A 25,215-nucleotide genomic window follows, 5' to 3' on the forward strand; every position below is an offset into this window, starting at 1 on the left:
CCTCCTGCAGTGCCACAACGATGCCACCCGAAGGTTGCAGGAACAGCAACTCATATTCCGCTTGGGAACACTGCAGCCCAATGGTATCAATGTGGATTTCACAAGTTTCAAAATCTCCCCTCCCCCCACCGCATCCCAAAACCAGTCCAACTCGTCCCTGCCTCCCTAACCTGTTCTTCCTCCCACCTATCCCCTCCTCCCACCCCAAGCCGCACCTCCATCTCCTACCGACCAACCTCATCCCGCCCCCTTGACCTGTCCGTCCTCCCTGGACTGACCTATCCCCTTCCTAACTCCCTACCTACACTCACCTTTACTGGCTCCATCCCCGCCTCTTCGACCTGTTTGTTTCCTCTCCACCTATCCTCTCCTCTATCCCTCTTCTATCCGCCTCCCACTCTCTCCCTATTTATTTCGGAACCCCCTTCCCCTCCCCCTTTTCTGATGAAGGGTCTAGGCCCGAAACGTCAGCCTCTCTGCTCCTATGATGCTGCTTGGCCTGCTGTGTTCATCCAGCCCTGCACCTTGTTGTCTCGGATTCTCCAGCATCTGCAATTCCTACTATCTCTGATTTAACTAGGTTCATTAGGTTCCAGACCACAGGTTGTTTCCACTGTTTGGAGAAAGCAGTTTTTTACATTTGTTTTCCAAACATTTTCATTTGCAGTCCCTATTTATTCTTTTTAAAGGGGCTGCTATTAAATTTTTAGCCCTATGCTCCTCATTTATGGGCATCTTACACTGAGGGGGATGGGCAGATCAGAGCGCCCCCTTGTGGGCCTGGCCAAAGTGGCCACCAACAGGTCCAGGCAATGGGCTCTAGAGGAGGCTGTAATACCTGAATTTCTGCCCCCTGTTCCGTGGTTAGCCCATGAGGAGCGTGGAAAATGGACCAACATAGTCCTTTAGGGACTGGTGGGCCTGCAGAGGTAGGGCGTATCATCACCACTAGTAGTGAAATTTCAATTTCATTTTGATAAGTTTTTGTTGTTTTCCAGTGGTAAACTTTCATTTTTTTGTTGCAGTGCTGTGCCAAAGGGTGTTTAACCTGTTCAATGCTCATTTAGAAAGAAGACATACAAGGTCTGTTCTTAATTGGCTCCTTTTAGGAGTGGTTAGTGGAGGTGTTAGTAGTTCTGGATCCCTGTCAAGGAGGGGAATAATCAGAGGCAGATACCATTTTGATCACTGCTCAATCACTCCAGCATGCATGCGCATGCCAGTTGAGGATACCATAGTGTTCAAATATAATGGCCAACATGGAATCGAGCCCAAGAAGATATCCTAGCACAAGTCTCGAGATGAAGGGGCAAAATTACAAGGCTGACACAGTTATCAAGGGAAACAAGAGACATTGTAATTGTGTAGCTGCATCCTTTTATAAAATCTAAGATTATTATCAGTAATACACTATGCTAATTAATACAGGTGCCTATTAAGGTGCATTGTTAATGGTTACTTTTTGAGATTTGTATCTTGACAACCAACGTCCAATATGCTTAGATTGCTTTTTGTCATTTGTACATAACTTATTTGTGTATTCTCCAGAAATTTCTCCAGAAATTTTGCAACTTAAATCACACCCAAAAATATAAACAGTGGTTTGATCTTTCAAAGTATAGGGTGGAGTCAGAGCCAGGGTTGATTCATTCATCCCAAAGAAGTTTGTTACTGTTTGGTAACATGGTAACTATGATTATTGACATTTTAAACAAACTCTTGATTGATCAAGTTTACTTTAATAGTCCATGAATTCATTTATGCTGAAACATAAAGATTTTGTTGAAACTGTTTGCCTCAAATTCATCAGGACTCTCACAGGAATACCAATGTAAACAAGATTTTGCATGATATTAGAAGAGAACTCTAACTGGTTGTTAGGTGGGCTCTGGTGCAGGTGTTGCCATGTAGAATGCATCAATTAGGTGATGACTGACTGTTAACTGCCAAGCTCTGTTCAAGTTTAAACCAGGCAGTTGACTCTGATTGGTAAATCTCTATCAGTGTTCACCTGCCAACTAATCAGCATTCTCCTCATACACTATAAAATGTTGTTCCTCTTTACATTGATATTCATGTAAATGTCCTCATGTGTGTAAAACTAAAAGATTTGACAAAATGTATCTTTTAGCAAAGCTCAAGTTCTGTAGACACACCAAGTCATACATTGTTAATCATTGGGATTGCACATGGTCCCTTGGGGTTGCTGGGGTCAAGGAAGCTGTGATTTCATGACAGACTAATACCTTTCACACATAATTTTCCCTAGTGATGGGTTGGAAGGAGAAAGAACTGGTAAAGATGGTGAAGGAAGATCCTATGAGGGGAGTCAAATGTCATTCCAATAACTGTTTTTTACTTCACAGATGCTGCCAGACCTGCTGAGCTTTTCCAGCAACTTTGTTTTTGTGACAACAAGGTGTAGAGCTGGATGAACAGAAATGAAGGGTCCAGACCCGAAACGTCAGCCTTCCTGCTCCCCTGATGCTGCTTGGCCTGCTGTGTTCATCCAGCTTTACACCTTGTTATCTGAGTCTCCAGCATCTGCGGTTCCTACTATCTCTGAAACAACTTTGTTTTTGTTCCTGATTTACAGCAGTTCTTTCGGTTTTTATAATCCCATTACACTCTCTCTGAGGGCCAGTGGTAGCGTCCCTACCTCTGAGGCAGGATTCAAGTCCCACCTGCCCCAGAGGAGTGTCACAACAGGTTGATTAAAAATATCAATGCACCTTCTCTGCTCTCAGGCGTTCAATCTGACCTCCCATTCTTAAAAGAAACGGGTGTCCTGTACTGTCTTGATGTTTCACTCGGGAATTGGTCCGGATCAGAGCATGGAGTGAGGAAGTGACTGGAGGGAGGGTGTGACTGATGGGATCTGGGGAAAACCTTACGCGGTTGCAATACAAGTGAAATTGACTGACTCACCCCGCCTTGAAAGCTGACATCACGGGGACACGCCTCAGAAGACAGACTTTGAAAAACACACACACAATCCGTAAAAATCCACTAGCACAGCTTGAGCTCGGAGTTGGAGACTTTCCTTCCCATCGTGTGAGTACAGCTGCGGTGTTCAGACTTTTAATGTGTTAGTTTTGTTTTATGATGGTAGTGGAGGAGGGAGGGAGAGAGACAAACAAACAAACAAACAAACAAACAAACAAACAAAAGAGGGTTTTGACACTTTTCAAATGTTGTTACTCTAGAAGGGAAAACTATATATAGTTGGGCTCGGATTGATAGAGCGAAAATTAAATATTTACGGTAACAAATGGGTCGATGTGGCTCTCCCTCCCCAGCTTCCGAATTTGGAAGTCGCTTTATTTGTAAACTTTATTTCCAAAGTGGATTTTAAAAAAAAACCCTTTTTTTTTCCAAAGTTTGTTGCACGTTAATGACGGTAAAAAGGTAATTGTTTAGGTTCAATGCAGACAAGTTTGGGGGATTGTTCCCTCCCTTTGCTTGTAATTTCAAGTTTCAACTCTTCTCCCCAGTGAAATTGCAAGTTTTTTTTTGTCGGATGTTTGTACTTGCCCTGTTCCCCTGGGGGAAACGGCCCTAGGAAAGGCTGAGATTGTCTGTCGAAGAAACTGTTCCGAGGCTTAGAGCCCTTTGCATGAGAAAACTCTTCAACCTTGTTTTATTTTCAATCACGAGAAAGTTAAAACAGTGACCGTGACTTTGAAGCTGCTTGTGTTTCTTGGATTCTCTACAGCAGTTTTGAAAGGGGAGGTTGGTAATTTGCATCAGGAGCTTCATTTCTGCAAATACCATGTTTTAAAGGGGTGTGGCTGTTCCTTGTTTATCCAGAAACAACAGCGTCCATCCGCTCGGGAGTGTGATTTTAAAATCATCCCTGTTACTGTCTTTTAAAATGGTAAAGGACAACGAAGTTAACTTTTTCCCTCTGCTGCTTTTGCCTGAAGCTCTGGCGGGATTAAATTTAGTTCACTGAGTTGGCTTCCGAAATAGACCTTTGTTGTTTTCTAAAATATATATTTTAGAAAAGTTCCTGTAGATGAAGCAAAAAGTAAAGTCGCCATAGTCCCAAAGGATTAATAGGGTATCTATCTCATTAGAGAGAGATAACTGGTGGTGGTTTAACTGAGGGTCAGCACGCCTCGGGTGAAGTTGAGAAGGAGAATCCTTCGTGGTAACCTTAGCCAGATGTGGCTTCACTCTGTACTGCAAACCAGCCGTCCAGCCAATTGAGTTAACCAACCCTCTTAATCTGAGTTTTAAAAGAAAGCGGTGAAACCGCTGGTTATTATCTGGGGCGTGGCCACTACTTTGTACACTTGGCATTGTTTGCTATCAGAGATGTGAGTGAGCAGTGTCCTTTAAGTTCATGTCTGGAGTCTCAGTAATGAGCCCTTACCTGGGGTTTGGGAATCCTTGGCTCTGCTCCAAGGCCCCCTTTTACCTTCACTTTTGGAAACGCTGTCGATTTATGCTGAAGTTGCCATGGGTTGATCTGGTGAACTGCCAAGGAGATTTTGGCCATTGATCAATGCCAGTTCAGTCCTTGCTATTTTCTCTGCTCCTGCCATGAAATGTCAGAAGTGTTGTAGGCATCTGGATCGCTGTTCCACTGTCTGACTGAAAATGCCAAGTAACTTCCCAACAATTTCAGAACACTTCCATGCTTCAAACTGTTCTAATGATGGGAGGGTTTCATTTTGGATGAGGCTGAAAAGTCTCAAGTCTCCATGAAATCCCAGGGTCTTTGTTTGAAGAACTGAGCTTTCAATTTTTTTTAAAAAAGAAAAATTGATGGTTTGGTACAATATTTATTCTGGAATTTTTCCCAGCAGCAGATTGTGGAACTTTTATACACTTCAGGGACCAAATGACAAGCAGCAATGTACATGCAGCTTTCCAAAGCTGCAGGGCGTTGTCAGTCAACACAGCTGCTATGGTATAGGGGAGTGAAATTGCACTGGGCTTGGGTGGAATAGGCAAACTGATGGTGAACTCCACCGAATAGTAAACGGTGGTGGTGTCTGCAAGTGGGGACTACTAAGGTATTATTTTGCAGGGTAGCCATAGCCAGTATCCCCACTGACCGTCCACGTCATCTAATCCTGAGCAAACCTCAGGAGTTGAAACCCACACAAGATCCCCAAGCAGGAACTTCATTTCGCTGAGGTGTCATTGGGAATCTCAGTCTGGGTTTTAAAATTTTGTCTTGCATCGTGGGTACTCGATTCTAGACTGCAACTGCAATGGGTACGCTGAGTTGTAACCTTTCCCCTTGATCATACGCTGCACTGCAACTTCCTTAACTTTGTCACTGTTTAAAAACTCGTTTTTCAATCTTGATGGATGCCTTCCTTTTGTCAGGTTGAAGCTGCCTTGTTTCAGAGGGGAAGTGGAATATTTATGACAATGACGCTGGTAAATTGGGAATTCAAGAGTAGAACTCCTTCCCCCCCCCCCCCCCAATCTTAGACTTCTCAACATTATCTACAGGGGCTGCAACTGAGGACAAATATGCCTGTGCTTATCTTGGTGCCATTGTTGCAGGCAGGGTGGGGCATAGAAGCAGGACACTGTGGTGCGTGGCAGTTAAGTTGCTTAGTGATTGTTCTTTTATTCTTTTGTGGGATGTGGGCGGGACTGGCAAAGCTAGCATTCATTGCTCATCTCTTTATTGTCCTTGAACTGAGTGGTTTATTTAGTCAATTCAGTGGGTTGCAGAGAGCCAATTGCATTGTGCAGGTTTGGAATCGTATGTAAGCCAGACAAGGTAACTTCTGCCATCCCTAAAGGGCATCTGATGGGTTTTTAATGATTGAGACTAACCTTGCATACCAGGTTGAAACTCGTGCCCCAGAGCTTTTGGATTACTAATGCAGCCAATATAATCAAAGACTCTTCCCACCCTGGTTATGATCTCTTCCTACCATTTCCGTCAGGCAGAAGATACAAAAGCTTAAGCACGAGTACCAACAGATTTCAAGAACAGCTTTTTCCCTGCTGTAATTAGACATCTGATTGGACCTCACAAATTTTAAATTGAATGTTGATCTCGCTCTTTGTGCACTGTCTCTGCAACTAATGCATTTTGTATGATTATGATCTGCCTGCAAAGCCAAACTTTTCACTGTACCTAGATACATGTGACAATAATAAATCAAATTAGTAAAATTACCCCTCTGCTGTTGTCACTCCTTACAGGCAGGCCACCTCCTGGAAATAACTTGTCCCCAATGCGGTTCTCTTCATAACCCTTCCATCCCAATTGGACCCACCTCCTCACCATCTTTCCCCCACATCCTCCTCCTGAGCATTGGATTTCTGGCCGTTAGAGTTCCTCGCCCCTTCTTAAGGGGAGGAGAGAGATGATGCTCTTCATAAAACACAATGGGAAGACATAAGGTTACACCAAATGCCGTAGCTAGCTCTAGCCTATGCTTGTAGCTTCCCTGATGTGTGTTTGCTGGAATGTGAGTTGAAGCCAACCAGTTTTCTGGGCCTTCATGTTAACAGCAAATATCTCCAGCTTTGGTCACGTTTGGTGGGTTGAACGTTAGATTTTCACCTGCTCTGCTCTTCATTATGCATTAAGTGTAGGGGTTGGTAGGTCATGTTGCAGTTGTATAGGACATTGGTGAGGCTAACTTTAGAATGCCACATTCAGTTCTAGTCTCTTCCTGCTACAGGAAAGATGTTGTTAAACTTGAAAGCATTCAGAAAAGATTTACAAGGATGTTGCTGGAATTGGAGGATTTGAGCTATTAGGAGAGGCTGAATAGGATGGGACTTTTTTTTTTCTCTGGAGCATCAGAGGCTGAGGGATGACCTTAGAGGTTTAATAAGTCATCGGGGGCATGGATTGGGTGAAGAGCTTTTTCCCAGAGTAAGGGAGTCCAAAACTAGAAGGCATAGGTTTAATGTGAGAAGGGCAAGATTTAAAAGGGACCTAAAGGGCAACTTTTTCACACAGAAGAGTGGATATATGGAATGAGCTGCCAGCGGAAGTGGTGGAGGCTAGTACAATTACAACATTTAAAAGCCGTCAGGATGGATACATGAATAGGAAGGGTGTAGAGGGATATGGGCCAAATGCTGGCAAATGGGACTAACGCAGTTTAGGAGACCCGGTTGGTACGGACAAGTTGCACCGAAGAGTCTGTTTCTGTGCTGTATAACTCTGAATCTTTATATCCCAGTCTCAGAATGGTACCTGGTATAGTACCAGTGTAATATTTCCACAGTTACATCATTCGCACCTGGCTTCAGTAGAGTCAGTTTTGTTAAATTGACCATTTTATGCCAATTCCTGTAGCAGGTCTCCCTGGCCCTGTACCCATTGACAACTAATGGCTTAAGATGGTCTACAGCTATTTCATGTATTACCAGCAGAGGACACTTGTGGACCTAATGGATTTGGAGTTGTTTTTCAGCCTTGTAATAAAGATCCTGGCCTTTAATGGAGTGCTTCTGCAGAAGGAGAGTTTTTCATCTGGTTTCAGATTTCTGGATTGGAATAACAATACTAAAATCTTGGGTTTCATTTAATTCCAGCTGTGTAGTAAAGCACAATTGCATCAAAACTGGCCAAACCCATAAAACAATCCATCTCTGTAGAGTTGAATGAAATAAGATTGTTCGGAACTCACCCAGTTCGTTGTGGGTGTGGTTGAAGGCACAAAACAGTCTGGTATTGCAACATTAATTAGGCCGTGTGCAGAGTAAAGTTACTATGCTGCAAAAGATGGAGTATATTTTATTCACCGACATAAATATTCCTCACAGTGAGCAATCTTTGTCTGTTTGCCAGTTTTTGTTTGGTTTCTTTTTGGCCCCTTTTTTTTAGTTTCCAAGAACAAAAATCTGATTTTTCACTCTTTACAAAAACCGGGTGGTAAGGAATTCAGTTTGACCTCTTGCTTTTAAAGTGAAATCGTTCAGTTTAACAAAGGTACAAGATATAGTTGTGGACATTGTTGCCTGTCACAACTAGCTTCTGGACTTGGTATTCATGCGATTGATTTGGAGGCAGGGTTGCAACTTTCACAAGCTTCCACTCTGGTTGTACTTACTAAAGTTTGCACTGAAAGTGACAGTTGGGCTGAAAAATTACATTGCCGGCCATATTGTGATGTCTGTTTGATTTGGCATCTTGTTAGAAATAAAATCAGAAGTTGCACAACACCAGGTTATAATCCAACAGATTTATTTGAAATCTCTCAAGTTTTCAGAGCAGAACCCCTTCGTCAGGTGTAGTGAAAGAACAGAACACACAGAGCCAGAGTTTATGGGCAGAGAGATCAAAAGATCATACAACTGGTGTGAGAGGAGTGTCAGAAAGTGACCAAGTGTGTTAGACAGTGAGTTGTGTCAACAGCTGAATAACCAGTGAAAGGATAACCTATAATCCAAATAAATGAGGCAGAGAGATAAGGCTGGAGACAAACTAAATGACTGGAATCGCAAGCCAAAGTCAAAACTGTACAAACTAAAGTAGAAAGATCACAACAGTTTATCAAAGAGGGCAGTAAGGAAGATTTTGCAGATACAGGCTGTGTGGTGGCATCACCTGCAGCGCAATATGAACCCAAGATCACGGTTGAGGCCACCTTCATGGGTATGGAATTTGGTTAACAGAGTCCGCTCGGTGATTCTGCATTGTTGAGTATCTCAAAGTCCACCTTGGAGGGTGCCTACCTGAAGATCGGAGGCAGAATGTCCTTGACCACTGAAGTGTTCCTCCACTGGGAGGGAACATCCCTGTCTGGCGACTGTTGCACGGTGTCCATTCATCTGTTGTCATAGTGTCTGCATAGTCTCGCCAACGTACCATGCCTCTGGGCATTCTTGTCTATCTCATGCTGCGGGCAATGTTGGCTGAGGCACATGATTATCTGCTGTGTATGTGGTGGGTGGTGTTCCCACGTGATGGTGGTATCCATGTCGATGATCTGACGTGTCTTGCAGAGGTTGCCATGGCAGGGTTGTATGGTGTTGATGTTGTCCTGAAGGCTGGGTAGTTTACTGTGAACGACGGTCTGTTTGGCAGTTGTTGTGGAGGCGTGGGGAAGATCTTGGCGAGGTGCTCATCATCATCGATGACCTGTTGAAGGCTGTGAAGAACATGTAGTTTCTCCGCTTTGGGGAAGCACTATACGATGAAGGGTACTCTCAGTCGTATCCTGTGTCTGTCTTCTGAGGAGGTCGTTGCGGTTTTTGCTGTAGCACGTTGGAACTGGCGATCGATGAGTTGGGCATTGTATCCCATTATAAGAGCGTCCTTCAAAACCTTCAGATGTCCATTGCGTTTCTCCTCATCTGAGCAGATCCTGTGTACGCGCAGGGCTTGTCCGTAAGGGATGGCTTCTTTATGTTTAGGGTGGAAGCTAGAGAGAAGTGCAGCATCGTGAGGTTATCTGTGGGCTTGGGTTAGAGTGAGGTACTGAGGTGTCCATCCTTGAGATGCGTGTGTCCAAGAATGAGACTGATTGATTCTGAAGAGTAGTCCATGGGAAGTCTGGTGGGATGAAACCTGTTGATATTGCTACACGTTGTTGTAGTGATTCCTTGCCATGAGTCCAAAGGAAGGAAATGTCATCAATGTATCGTGTTGGTCAGAGGTCCTGCGCAGCAAAGAAGTCTTGTTGGAACTTGTGCATGAAAATGTTGGCATATTGGGCTGCACATTTGGTCCCCATGTCTGTTTGGTGTGTCTGGATGAAGAACTGGTTGTTGTGCTCGAAGATGAAGTAGATGAGTTGTGTAGGATGGTGTCTGGAAATTGGCAGTTGTTGGTATTGAGGCTGTTGCAGCAATACTGTCATTGTGGAGGATGCTGGTGTAGAATGCTGAAATATCCATGGCGACAAGGAATGTTCCTGGTTCAACTAGTCTGTGGGAGCTGAGTTTCTCTTTTTTTAAAAAAAGAAATCTGTAGTGTTGTAACAGAAGCTGGGGGTTCCTTGTACAATGGGTTTCGGGATGCCCGCGACATAGCCAGAGAGGTTCTCATGCAGGGTCCCATTGCCTGATACAATGGGATGTCCAGGTGTGTCTTTGTGAGTCTTCTAAACCTGTTGGACTATAAAATGGTGTTGTGTAACTTCTGACTTTGTCCACCCCAGTCCAACACCAGCATCTCCACATCCTTGTTAGAAATGATTGAGAAAAGCCCCTTCAATCAAAGATTCAAACTTCAAAAACTGATTTTAATCTGTGTTTATAGCCAAGAAGCTTTGATCAATGGGAGGGATTTGGTTTCAGTAGCAGCTTAATGCAAAACACATGATATAGAAAATTTTGACACTAGTGCATTGTGCCTGATGCATACAAATTGACAATATTCTCATTCTTTCCCCTCCTTTGAATCAACTAACATTTTTTTATTCTATTTTAACTCTTCTGTAACTCAGTATTTCTTGCCCTATCTTCCTCTTCCCTGTTTCTTTTTATTTGGACACTATCTTTATTCCTGCAGCGGTTCAGTTCCTTTAAAGAGCACCCACCCTTGACATCATTGACCTTTTTTTAATTGGGAAATTGGAAGTTACATCAGTGAAGTAAAAACATTTGACAATAAATCTTTTTCCACTCAAGTTAATATATTAAAAAAAGCACTGAACTGCAGATGCTAGAAATCTGAAACAAAGGGTCACTAGACTCTGTGTTGACTCTATATTTTCTCAGTACAAATGCTGCTAGACCTGCTGTGTTTCTGTAGCATACTCTGGCTTTATGATGTGAATATAGCTTCTGCTCATCACTTGAATGCATTAGTTTTATAGCACTTTGTGTTTCATCGCCTCCACTAGAAATCACCAAATGTTGAATTAGGAACAGGAGTTGGCCAGTTGGCCATTTGGCCCTTTTTTGAGCCTGCTCCACCGTTCAGTATGATCATGGTCAGAAATGAGACTGTTCACTGATGATTGCACAGTTTTCAACATAGACTGCTTCAGTATCTGAAGGGTTACAAATTATGTCCAAATGCAACAAGATCTGAACAATATCCAGACTTGGGCTGACAAGTGGCATTCATGTTACACAAATGCCAGGCAATGACCATCTCCAGTAAGGAAATATTCTAACCACTGCCCCTTGACATTCAATGGTGTTACCATAACTGAATTCCCTACTAGTAACTTCTGGGGGTTACCATTGATCAGAAACTCGACTGGACCCACCACCAGAAACATTGTGGCTCCAAGGGCAGGTCAGAGGCTAGGAATAATGTGGTGAGTAACTCCCCACCTGGCTCTCCCAAAGCTGGTCCACCAGCTGCAAGCCATACGTCAGGAGTGTGATGAAATAGTCCCCACTTGCCTGGATGGGTGCAGCCCCAACAACACTCGAGCTTTATGACATCCAGGACAAAGCAACCCGCTTGATTCGCACCACATTCCACTCCCTCCTCCACCACCAGCAGTATGTACCGTCTACAAGATGCACTGCAGAAATTCACTCGATGCTTAGACAGCACCTTCCAAACCCACGACCACTTCCATCTAGAAGGACCAGGGCAGCAGAGATATGGGAACACACTACCTACAAGTTCTCCTCCAAGACGCTCGCCATCCTAACTTGGAATTATATCACCATTCCTTCAGTATTCCTGGGTCAAAATCTTAGAATTCCCTCTCTTGGGACTTTGTGGGTCAACCTACAGGACAGAGACTGCAGTGGTTCAAGAAAGCAGCCCACCACCACCTTCTCAATGGCAACTAGGGCTGGGCAATAAACGCTGGCCCAGCTAGCATTGCCTACGTCCCATGACGAATTAAAAAATAAGGTGGATTGTCAAACCTCTTCTTGATTGTTAAGCTTCTAACAAAATTGTCTCCTTGTGGTGTGGTGTGATATGATAAGTTTCTCTTATCTCCAGTACACACGACTGTGATGCAAATGAATTCTGAGCATTTTGTGTGCTTGAAGCGCTTTATGTTAGGTAGCATCTGTGGAGAGGAAGCGTGTAAAAAATCACAACTTAAACAATTTCTGAACTGCAGTCCCTTCTCAAACAGTACAATGTGACCAGATAATCAGTTATACAGGTGTGGCACTTTCATCAGAACAGATATTCATAGAATCTCTCCCAAGAGGTGACTGGCAACTTTTAAAACAATATAGAAAGCATATCCTGTTGTTTCATTCACTCCATTTCATTAGGGTGCAATCAACTTCCAAAGTTTTCGTCTGTGACTGTGTTAGAAAATGAACAGGGCTTTTCAATTAAACTTTTCCCCTGTTACTGTAGGCACTAACCTCCTCCTCCATGCTTGAGTATATTTTACATGAAATTGGCTATTTGGCTCATATAGATTTATGCACCACTCCTGCCAACTTGTTTTGGAAAAGCTTAGCAGGTCTGGCAGCATCCGTGGAGAGAAATCGGAGTTAACGTTTGGGTCTGGTGACCCTTCCTCAGAACGAAACGTTAACTCTGATTTCTCTCCGTGGATGCTGCCAAACCTGCTGAGTTTTTCCAGCAACTTCTGGTTTTGTTTCTGATTTACTGCATCCACAGGTCTTTTGGTTTTTATCTTTTGGATTGGATTGTTTAATTCCACCATTTCAACACATTTTCTTTCTGCCTTTGTAGTTGTCTGGTTTTCCTTTTGTGTATCTGAATTTGCCACTCCACCTGTAGGGAGTTCTGTCATTTTGCATTTGATCCCTCGTACAAAATCCTGCTGAGGTCAATTTCACAACTTCTTCTTGAGTTCCAATAACATCTGGCGCGCACACAGGTTTTTTTCTCTCTTTCTTGTTCTAACTTGCAGCTATTACCAAAACGTGCTCGGCCTTGTCTTTAATGTTTGAAAATGGTATGTTTGACTTTTTTGAAATTCATGGGTATTCAGCGACTATATTACGCTTTGGGAAGGCGCTGTTGATCCATCACCTCGAACTGCTACAGCCCATTGTTTGTGGCTTTGATTATAACGAGTGGCTTTCTTATCCACCACAGAGGACGTGGGTCAAACCACATTGCTGTGAGTCTGAATTTACATTTTAGGCCAGATTGGGCAATGTTGGGACATTGTCTTCACTATATTACAGCAATGACAATCCTTACATTTTACAGTTGCTATTTACTGTCTCCAGCATTTTATTCAGAATTTATTTTTAATAAACAAAATTTAAATTCATCACATTGTGATGGGATGTGAACTGATAATTCTAGATTCTTATTCCAGGTGTCTGGACTACCTAACCACAAACAGAACCAGCCCTTGTCTAGAACACAAGGCAATCACCATTAAATGGCGCTTAGAGTGCACATGCCTGGGACCCACTAGAAAAATGGAAAGACAGATGGATAGCTGGGAGGGAACTGAGTTCTTGTTCATTTCAACACCGATTGAATAACTGAGGCAAATACCAGAATAGTAGGGGAGAAAGATTTTTATAAAAAGCTGAATTTTAATGTGACAAACCTTCTAAATGAGCAGACATAGAGTTGTACAACATGGAAACGGACCCTTTGGTCCAAACAGCCAGTGCTAACCATGTTCCCAAACTAAACTTAGTCCCGCCTGCTTATGCTTGGCCCATATCCCTCCAAACATTTTCTTATTCATGTACTTATCCAAATGTCTTTTTAAACATTGTAACTGTACCCGCATCCACTATTCCTCTGGAAACTCATTCCACACACGAACCACTCTGTACAAAACAAGAAAAAAGCACCTGAGTCTTTTTAAAATTTTTCTCCTCTCTCCTTTTTAAAAAAAAAACAACACGGACCCCCATCCTTGGGAAAAGACTTGCCATTCACCTTTATCTATATCCCCTTCATGATTTTATAAACCTCCTATAAGGTCACCCTACAGCCTCCTACACTCCAATGAAAAAGTCCCAACTTATCTAGCCTCTCCTTGTACTTTTTAACCCTGCATTCCCAGCAACATCCTCATAAATATCTTCTGAACCCTCTCCAGCTTAATATCTTTCCTATAACAGGATGACCAGAACTGTTCTTCCTTTCAACAGAAAATTGAAAGTAATGTTGTTATTAGATACATTGCTACTGTGGGACAGGTTTCAGGAAGAATGTGTGGGGGTGGGGAGTGAATGCATTTCCGAATATTAGTCCTCCTTTTGTGCCTTTGGCAAATTTATCAGCATATTTAAAAAACCGCTTTTACGTTTTTTGACTTCTATTGAGAAATGAGCTATACCTTACATGGTATTTTCACACAGAAGGAAGCAACAATTGTTTAGAAATATTGGAGTGTAATTTTATACAGGTTTAAGGTCTGGTTTACTATTATAATTTGAGTGTTTTGAGGTTCATAAATACTTTTTGGTGCAAAACCGTACAATCGAGGAGAGAGTTTCCTGTGAAAAATACATTTGCCAGCACAATGTATAAGGTTTTTTCCCCTCCTCTCTTCCTGCAAAGAATAAAATAGAATCCTGAGCTGTCCAACAGTTATTTGAGACTGCTGCAGCACTTTGTCCAAATTTCAGCCTCGTCTTGCTTTCAGACTGGAGAGGCAGGAGTTCCACTTTACTTGGGTAAACCTCCAATAGGGAATGGGAGAGCTGTGGTCACTGTTTCTTTTGTGTAGAATTCCAGCTGAAGGTTGACCAAGAAATGGAATCAATGATCCGTGGGTTGAGCACATGAAGAATTGTGATCGGGCAGCATGCTATTGATGCCTTTTGAGAGAGAGAGGATAAATCAGTGGAGAAAAGACTTTTCAATTCTTCTTGTTTCCAAAACCCTCCAAAGCTGTTGTACCAATGATATATATTTCATGCAGATTCCTTTCTTCGCTGGGTGTGGCCATGTATGTCTATATAGTAAATATATGGGTTTATAACTGTAACTTTAACAGTATTACAATCAAAAGAAAGCTGACGTGCTGTTTACTTCTCAAGTTCAAAGTGAGTTGTATCCCATCAGACCGGTAGTAACTGTCCCAGCCTATATAAATTTAATTATTTTTCTTTAAATATCATTCAGCAATGCACCATTTGCCAACAGGTTAAAAAGGAGTGAGCTGCTGGTCACTAAGGAATTATCATGCCTGAGTTAGCTGTTGTAAAGTGTAAAAAGGAGACTTAAGTGGGAAAGCATGTTGTGTTGTGTTAACCAAGAAGTGGCTGATACACTTGCCCATTTTGCAGTGTTGCTCTATCTGGTTCTCACATTGCGATTGCGATCGCCCCCCCCCCCCCCCCCCCAAAAGAAAACTGTCTGTTAACATGAAATAACATTGGACAGCCTAAATGTAGTTCTTGGAACAGCTTGAGGTAAGGTATGAGGCTCACGTAACAAGGTTTAGGAGTCCATACTCCAACTTTGCTGCAGATGACTTGTGCTACCTTGATGCTGACCCAGGCTTTCAGAAATGGGAAACTAATTTGTCAGCGATTTGGTTTATTCGGTGCAGACACAAGGGGCTGAATGGCCTCCCTTTTTGTGCTGGAATAGTTGTGATTCTGTTTTGTGGGCTTTTTTTCCTCTTTCCCCCCCACCCCCCAACAAGTTGAAGCTTAGACGGTTATTAGACATGCCCCAGTGTGTGGAAATAGTGACACCCACGTTTGTAGACTTGAGTATTGTAACGTAGCATGCAGTAAAGACAGATTTACAGGTCATGTGCCTGTAGGGATATTTCTATTCTATAGGCTTCAGTTATTGTATATTTGGTTATGCTGTTAGTCATTTAATTGGAAAGCCTTGTCATGAAGCTTTTAGGATGAAGAAATATGTGGTGGCTCAGTTGGATGAGGCTGCATTATCTTTGTTGTACTATAGCAACGGTTTGTAAAAGGATGATGTAAATTCTTGCAGAAGCAGCCAGTGTCTTGATGTTTTATAAATTCACATGGCACTAGGAGAGGGGCTCAAACAATGATCTGACAACTTTATTGTTTGGTTCAGGTTATAGAGTCATAGAGATATACAGCACAGAAACAAACCCTTCAGTCCAACTCGTCCATGCTGACCTGATATCTCTTTTTTTAAAAAAAAAAAAATCTAGTCCCATTTGCCAGCATTTGGCCCATATTCCACTTAAACCCTTTTCTATTCGTATATCCATCCAAATGCCTTTTTAAATGTTGTAATTTTACCAGCCTCCACCGCTTCCTCTGGCAGTGCGTTCCATACACCCACCACCGTCTGCATGAAAAAGTTGCCTCTTAGGGTCCCTTTTAAATCTTTCCCCTCACCTTTAATCTATGCCCTATATAGTTTTGGACACGCCCACCCTGGGGAAAAGATCTTGTTGAGGGGGAGGCATTTCTACAGAGAGGTGCAAAATAAAGGGCAAATCAGTCTTTTATGATTCATGCATTATATTTTAAAAAAAAAAAGATCAATTAAAGTATTGCAACAGTAGATGTGTTATATGTTGGTCAATCTTAGAATATTGTAGTGTGAGTGAATCCTAAAATGCCAATGTACCCCTGTATGGCAGATATACACTTCAATAGTTTCTTTGTAACTACTGCTTTGTAGCATTGGAATAAAAAAATCATCACAATGGGAATCTTGTATACATTTGTATTGAATATAAAATTTTGCAAGAGGTCAGCATCGCTGTATTTGGAAGTGGCTGCAGTTTGCAGTCAGACAAAATGGAGAAGGCAGAAGGTTGTAGTTGACTATCGGGCACACTGCTGCCTGTGATGCTGAGGCATTCCTGAACTGTGTTTGAACTCAAACTTTCCAAAGTTGCTGGCTGTTATTTCAGGTTGAACCTGGCCTGGCCACATTTGACTGCAGCGTTTCAGAAAACGGGCCATTGCAATCCAGAAATCGACTTATTTTCTGGAGCCAAGCTTAAATGAAGCCTTTCATGAGTTTGTAATTCTAGCAGAATCTCTATGCAAGGAGGTCAGGCATTTCATAACTGGAGGCATTTGTTTTTAACAAAGGAAGTTTCTGTCTGCATTTTCAATGCATAGAGGTATTAACTTCACAATGACAGGAACATCATTAATTAAGTTCATGTAATTGAATGGGAGTGCTAGAAACTCTTGGTATATGCTATTGCATTTTTATACCTGAATGCAAGTGCGTTTGGGATATGTTCACATGTAATGATCCTTATTGAACTCTGCTACTATGAGTCTCTGTTAAGCTAATTCTCTATGTAGTGGTATCACAACAATTTAACAGCAGAGCTCATTCTGAGATTAGGCCTACTTTTTAACATTCACTCACAGGATGTGGCTGTTGGTGGTAAGGTCAGCATTCTTTGCATATTCCTCATTGCTCTTGAGACAGTGGTGGTAAGCTGGTTCTTGGAAAGTTGTCGTCTGCGGTGCTCCTGGAAGTTCCAATGACACTGAAGGCCAGTTATGTTTTCAAGTGCTCATTAACCTTGGCCATTCTGGGAGGTGCTGGTGAAGAAGCCTTTGAGTTGCTTTTGTACAACTTGTGGGTGGTGCACACTGTAGCCACCTTGTGACTTTGAAGCAAGTATATGTGGTGGTTGACGTGCTGATCAAGTAGGTTGCTTTTTCCTTGAAAGTGTTGAGCACTTTGTGTCTGCGCCAACTAGGCAAGTGGAAGCCATTCCATTGCATTCTTTGCTTGTGGTTTGTGCCTTGTATGTTGTAGAAAAGTTTTTGTGGAGTTGGGTGCGTCATTTGCTACAGTCATTATCTATCTAGTTCAGTTAAGTCTATGGTCAGTGGTAACTCTGTAGGATGTCGATGATGGATTGCATTATGGTAATGCCAGTCAACGTTGACTGACTGGAACTGGTTAGATTCTGTCTTGTTGGAAATCCTCATTTGTCTTGCATTTGCATAGTGTGAATACTCCCTTCCACTTAGCAGCTCAAACCTGGATATTGAAGGCTGGTTGCCTACAGATATGGACTCCACTCTCGGCACTATGAGGTGTTTGCAAACAGAGCTACTCTGATTTTTTTAAAACACTTGTTTTCTCATTAAATTTCCATATTCGTGTAGATTATCTATTAAATGTAAGGATTGCCAGGTATGAAAGGAAGTATGGATCGTCAGATGGAAGTTTGGCGTTTGCTACTACACAGTGCAGGAGGATCATGTGGCACAGTGGGTAGTATCCCTGCCTCTGTGCAAGAAGGTCTGAGTTCAGGTCCCACCACAGGAATAATAAAAGTGTAGTCATAAAATGACCAAACACATTGAATATCAACCTTTTTCAACGTGTGCCACTCAATATGATAGCTGGTCAGCAATGCCACAGGAAGATTGATGCTACTGTTCCTTTCTCTACTCCTAGCTGCAGCCTGTAACACCCACGTAGCTATCGCAGCGGAGGCTGAGAGTGATCTCTAACATCAGTTAGTGGGAATTCAGAAGACAGGAGTGATATATTTTGTACTTTTATAGTAATCTCCCACCCCAGCGTAGGCTGACCACTCTATAAGACTGTGGAAAGGTGGGGGTGGAGGGGTAAGGAAAGACACTGGAAAGAAAATGTACATGGGTGTTTTCGTTTTGAAGAAATGCAGTCTTTCCCATGTGTCTTCTGTACCTAAATTCTCAAGCTCCAGAATCAATCTGCCACTGTTATTGGTTCCTGCTTTCTTAAGAATTTTGTGTAAAATTGATCAAGAAAATATGAAAACATCACATGGACATCTGATTACGATCTGCTCCTGTTTAAGATTGTCTGTCTGTATTCTGGGGTGACTAGTGCTGTTTTGTTCATCTTGCTGTACAAGAACAAGCTTGTGATCATATTAATTATTAGCATTTCGTACTAGTCACGCGTGCATATTGTAAACACTATGGTCTTATGCTTCTTCTGAAGAGAGAGCTGAGGCGATTTTTGTCAGGGCCGAAATGTAATGAGTCTGTAACTGAGAAAATTATCAGATCAAATTATTTTTTCTGATAAGTTGAGCTGTTTGTTTTAAATGGAATGATGAGTCTCCAATAATGGGAGGAAGAATGTGCAATAACTTGTTGAAGACCCTTGCAGGATTTTCTGGCCTTTTCAAGCTGTTGAGAATGGCTGCTATTGTGCCTTTAACAGCAAAGGTATCAGTACATCGCTACTGTTTGGCACAAAATATTAATTGTGGGTGGGTGGATTGGAGACCTGAATACAGCGTATTGAGGTTCTGGAAATAATTGGCTTCATAGTTGAAATAAAAGCCTTCCAGTTGTCTACAGCACTACCTGACATGACTTATGTATCCCAGTTGTGTGGTTGGGTCCCCAGACAGGAAGCCAGCTGATTTCCCCACAAACAATTCAGAAAAGATACTTTTTTTTGCACTTAAGTATCATTTAGATTATTGGAAACTAGGACCCAGTCAAAACAAAAACAGAAATCGCTGGATAAACTCAGCAGGACATGGCAGCATCTGTGGAGAGAAAGCAGAGTTAATGTTTTGGCTCCTGAAATGTTAATGCCTGATTTTTCTCCACAGATGCTGCCATGACCTGCTGAGTTCCATCAGCGATTTCTGATTTCTAGCAGCTACGCTTTTTCCTTTTTAAGTTAGGACCCAGCCAACTTTTAGCTTGGCTGGAGAAAGCAAACCTCTTAAAATGGAATGCAAGTCTTTCCCTCCCACCCCCACCCCCAACCCTGTCAATGAAATTTTTTTAAAAAAAACAAGAATCTCTCATAGGTTGCAGCATCTAATTCCACAAATCTTAAATCAACCCCTTGAGTAGTGTATACTTGGGAAAGTACACACATTCTGAATGGCAAGGGAGTCATTGACCAGAACATTTATTGGATTTAACGTTGTTTTGCAAACCCTACTCCTCTCCAGCACAAAGTTCTAATAGGTTGCATGTGGTGTTATAAGTATGACGGAGGCGAACTTAATGTTATCTGCAGAAAGCTATCAGCCGATAGCTAAATAACTTCCATTTCACACTTGTGTCTTTCAAAAGAGAACTGCAACTCGAGTTCAAAACACGTGACTTTGCAATTTATTTTTTAAATCTGTTTGCTTGTAGGGACTGTGACAGACATTGTGGTTTGCAATTCTCCACTGCGTTAGCAAACTAACAGATTCAGGATGAAACCATTGTAAATACATAAATAGCCATATCTGGACTATCACTTGCTTTACTTTGAATCTCTACTCACTTGTATTTGCCAAATTTGAAATTGCAGACAGGGGAAGCTGTGGGAGCCTACCTCTAGAATCAATCCGATTATCAGGTTTTTAATTGCAATGAATTTCATAAATTTTCAGAATATTACATCTACGTTGTCAAACAGTTTAGTTTTAAAATTGTGTGGTGTACATTTGAGTATCTTTTCCACTGAGAGAGTTCCTTTAGTGATAGTGTCATGCAAAACTCCTTCAGATAAAAGGTAGTGGAATTCTATTGCAGCTCCCCAAGCCCCACCGCAATAAAATTGCTGCGGCTGGGCAGTCAATTGAAACTTCAAAGCTGTGCTTCATAGATTTTTTTTTTTATTAGGTGAGAATTGGTTTCAGAACAAAAACGGGTTGACATCATTAAGATGTGAATATTCTTGAATGGTTAAAAAGACTGAGTCACCTGAATTGCCTTGTCCATTACTATGGTCTGTAGAATTTTCTAATCATTCCACTCAATATTGTGAGGCAGCTTGGTAATATCACCCGGTTTGGTAATCCAGAATCAAAGGCTTATGCTGTGGGGGCATAAGTTCGAATCCCACCATGGCAGATAAAATTTTTAAATCCAGTAACAATTTGGAATAGCCCGTCGAATGGCTACCACTTGTTGTAAAAACCCATCTAGTTCACTGATGCCCTTTTGGGAAGGGAATTCATGAGGTCATAAGATATAGGGGCTGAATTAGGCCATTCGGCCCAACAAAGTCTGCGCTGCCATTCCATCATGGCTGATACGCTCCTCGCCTCGCCCCCCCCCCCCACCCCCTTTCCTGCCTTCAACTCATTACCAATTAAAAAATATATCTAACTCCTCAAATTTACTCTGTCCCAGTATCCACCACATTTTGTCATAGCAAATTCCATGGGTTCATAACCCTTTGGGAGAAGTAGTTTCTCTTCAACTTAGTCTTAGGATGTGGAGTAGCAATTTTAAAACAATGACTCCTCGTCCTAGAATACCTCATAAGAGGAAGCATCTGCTCCATGTCTATTTTATGTATACCTCTTTATCATCCTGAATACCTCAATTTGATCTCCCCTCATTCTTCTAAATTCCAGAGAGCCTAAACTGTTCCATCTCTCTTCATATGATAAACCCTTCATCTCTGGGATCAATCTAGTGAACCTCCTCTGAAATGCCTCCAATGCCACTACATTGTTCCTCAAATAAGGGGACCAAAACTGTGCATGATACTCCAAGTGCAGTCTCACCAAAGCCTTGTGTCGTTGCAACAATACTTACTTTCCTTTTATATATGCTATTCCTTTTGCTATAAAAGCCAACATTCTATTCGCTTTATTATCTGCTGAACCTGCATGCGAGATTTCTGTGACTCATGAACGAGGACACCCAGATCCCTCTGCACCAGAGTATCCCAAAGTCTCTCCCCTTTTAGATAATCGGTTGCTGTCCCAATTTTCTGACCAAAATGCATGACCTCACACTTATCCACATTAAACTCCATCTGCCACATCTTGGCCCACTCTCCTAACCTATGTATATCCATTTGTAAGGTTTTATTTTCTCATTGCAATTTACCGTCCTGCCTATTTTTGTGTCATCCACACATCTGCCATCCTTGCCCGGTCTGGCCTACATGTGACTTTAAACTCATGCCAATATGGTTGACTGACTGTTAACAATTCTTGACTGTAGGTGCTGGCCTAAGATAACCAGGTGTAGAGCTGGATGAACACAGCAGGCCAAGCAGCATCAGAGGGGCAGGAAATCTGACGTTTTGGGTCTGGACCCTTCTTCAGAAAAATTAATTAATTAAAAAATTTAAGTTGGCCGCACCAAAACTGACCAAGAAGCAACTCTAGAAATTGATAAGTCAAAATATAACTTGCAGTAACTTGAGCTGAAATAGTCAAGACTATGTAGTCAAACTAATAAGACCATCAACAAGTTGTAGTAAATGAATAATAGATTTTTAATTATCCAGAAAGTTAATATTTTATCTAAAGTAAATACAACTACAAGGCTATACACATTTTCCAGAAAATACAGTGGGAATTTGACATTCCTCATTAGAACTCCAACCTAGTTGCAATAAAGTATAATAAAATAAATATAGTCAAAAATAATAATCAAATAAATCACAATTGAGGCACATCCAGGTCAGTTGTGAGAAGGAAGGGAAACTAGACTTGTTTACTCACTACAAATCACAGAAACACACTGAACCAATAACAGAAAGGGAAGGAACACTTGTTTGGAAATTCTGCGGAAGAACTCAAATGAATGGTGACCTTGCACTTAAAGTTGACGCGTGGAACAATTTGAATCAATTGGAAATGTACAGAGAAGCTCCTTACACTTGCAACCAGGGACAGAAATGAAACGGTTAACTTTTTTTTTTCTAATGTTTGCAGAAATGGTTCAACAATAGAATCTTAAACTAGACAGGTTATGCTTAAACACTGCTTTCAACATTTGTATATTCAGTTCTTAACATTCATCAAACATGTACAAAAACGCTGATAATTTCCAATAGTCCTTGCATATGGATTAGTTTAACCCCACCTTTTATTCTGTACCACTCCCATCCCATCCCATCCCCTCCCTGCTCACACTTCAAACCAAAAATAACAGTGCGTTTTCCAAGATGGGAAGTTTTTAGATTTGCGATTGACTAACTCTAGGCTACCAATTGTTGCTGGGACAACTGAGGCATTTCTTTATTCAGAACATTTTAAAGATTTATTTTCTTCATGAGAATATATTTCGTGTTTTTAGTCTCCTTTCTTTACCCATGACTATATCTGGCTGCCAGATTGCCCGTGAGTCAGAATCTGCTGATGTATGGTATTTCAGATGTCATGGAGTGAGTGGGAAGTGCTCTATTAAACTCATTAAAAACTCCAAAAGCCTTTTCCACGCTATATTGTTGGACTTTTAAATCAAACTGTTGTGTAAAATTAGATTTTTAATTACTATTCTAAGCACAAAACCAAACATTGTATACAATAGCATAGTTCTGCTGTAACCCCTTGAATGCTCAACTGTTTGAGTAAATGGATCTTCTTTCTCATGTATCAGGCTAATTTCATACATGTATGAAAATTCTGTTTTCATTTCCCTCCAGTCCTCCATTTGTTATGCAGCCTATAATCATTTTACAACAGCTGAAACCAAGACAAATACATGGGATAAGACACAGTTCAAGCAAGACCAGATTGTGGGATGAAGTGTGGAGCTGAATGGTCTCCTCTTCCTATCTCTGGTACTTTGCTAAGTTGGGTTTGTCATGAACCTCAAAAGATGTCCTTATCCAAAATCCATGTGCACTTTCCAGACGATTTGGAAAAGAGATTGGGAGTGACTACCTCTTCCTCAATGAAAGATACTGATATCAGTTGTAGTATCCTAATTGCCCTGACAGAGATTAAATAACTTAATGTCAGCCAGCATCAAGTTCTACTGCTCTGTTCATAATGCCTTTTACCAACTTGAATGTGGAGGGAACTAAGATTTTGCTTGTGGTTCATAGAATCCACACAGTGTTGAAGGCGGCCATTTGGCCCATCAAGTCCACACTGACTGTCCAAAGAGCACAACCCCTAACCTATCCCCTGTAACTCTGCATTCCTATGGGTAACCCACCTAGCCTACACATCCCTGAATGCTATGGGCAATTTAGCATGGCCAATCCACCTACCCTGCACATCTTTTGGACTAGGGGAGGAAACCCACGCAGACATTTGCCCGAGGGTCGAATCAAACCCATCTCGCTGGTACTGAGAGGCAACATTGCTAATCACTGAGGCACCATGCCGTCTGGTTCAAATTTAATAGCTAGAGGAAAACAGAATTGTGTAAACACAGGGAGTTGTACAAACTCACTTCTGCAGAATTTTCTAATGAGTATTTCTTCCTTTTTCTGTTATTAATTCTGTGTGTTACTGTGATTGGCAGTGAGTAAACAAGACTGATTTTCCCCCTTCTCCCTCACGGCTGACCTAGATGTGCCTCAATTGTGATTTTATTTTTTATCTTTTGCATGTATAGATTGTACTATGCACTTCAAATGAGATGTTCAAGGTGGATGGTGTGAGTGAGGTTTTAGTTGGGGCAAGAATTGTGGGCTTCTCGGTTTACTGGTTATCCGGGTTAATGACATGGAGAAAAAAAATGCTACAGGGTGCATAATGTTCAGTAAACTCAGCACAGTACATTTTGTGGCTTTTTGTGAGGGGGTGGCCATATCAAATGCACAATGAGCAAACAGTTACTTATTTAAGTGGGAATACATTTTCTGCTCTTTTGGTCTCCTCCCTACAGCTGCAGGGATAGCCTACCGCTCCCTACCCTTAGTAATTGCAACACAGAAAAGTATTTTCACTCTACCAGAAGCTGTGGTACCATCTCAAAGAAGAGAGGGAACTGTGAGGGAAGTCCTCTTCCCACACACTGTCATCCTTGTTATAGATTCTGTTTGTTTTTAGCCAATAATATGTTTACTTTCTAGTGGAAGGACACACAACAAAATTGGAAGGTTACGCAGTGACTTTGTTTTGAGTAATTGTACTGCCAGTTCCTTTTACAGAGCCTGGTAAATGAGAACACCAAGATTTTAGTTGACAGCACAATAGACATTCAGACTATGGACATATTCTGTGCACTGTCAAACTGCTGAATTGTAGCTTTTTGTGAACTATGTAAATGAACTGGTGCTCTTTGGAAGGTTGGCGCAGACTCAATGGGCTGAATGGCCTCTTTTTGCACTGTAGGGGTTCTGATTCTATCTCTGATTCAGTTACAAGATGTTTCTGCATAGCAATGCTGCAGCAAAGATACTGTAGGCTCAGATAGGGATGTATTGAGGTAGATAGAAGTGGGTGGTATGGCTGTTCAGGGCAGTTCCAGGGTTGTCTAGGTGCACAATGAGGGGATTTTGGCAGATATCCAGTGAGTTGTTCCGGGAATGTGGTAAGAATGAGGCTGGAATAAGACTGAAGGGTGCTTTAGGAGTGGCACAGGTCTTCAATGAGGTGTGCTGGTAAGAAACAGCAAGAAATCTAGCTGGGCCTCACCGGTGAGAATTCCTTCCAAAAAAAAAACTCTACGCAGCTCTCACTTGGCCAAAGAAAAACAGAAGATTGGTCATTTGGGGCTTAATCAGAAAGTTACTATTTTATTATTGCTATT

The 25,215-nt window shown here is 41.8% G+C and overlaps 1 protein-coding gene across 2 annotated transcripts in view; it reads left to right on the forward strand.

The window, feature by feature from the left end:
* Positions 1–2,276: 2,276 nt before the first annotated feature.
* The window catches only part of emp2 (epithelial membrane protein 2), a 44,416-nt gene continuing 21,477 nt past the window's right edge, over positions 2,277–25,215 (forward strand). Inside the window, exon 1 of one of the 2 annotated variants that reach the window (XM_048609624.1) lies at positions 2,277–2,295. The gene's annotated coding sequence lies outside the window, so the exon portion shown is untranslated. Of the gene's footprint in view, positions 2,296–2,830; positions 3,055–25,215 lie in introns of those variants that run through there. The other variant, XM_048609623.1, reaches the window with a different exon arrangement.

The sequence above is a fragment of the Rhincodon typus genome, chromosome 21, assembly GCF_021869965.1.
Source record: "Rhincodon typus isolate 14 chromosome 21, sRhiTyp1.1, whole genome shotgun sequence".
In the NCBI taxonomy this organism is placed as follows: Eukaryota; Metazoa; Chordata; class Chondrichthyes; order Orectolobiformes; family Rhincodontidae; genus Rhincodon; species Rhincodon typus.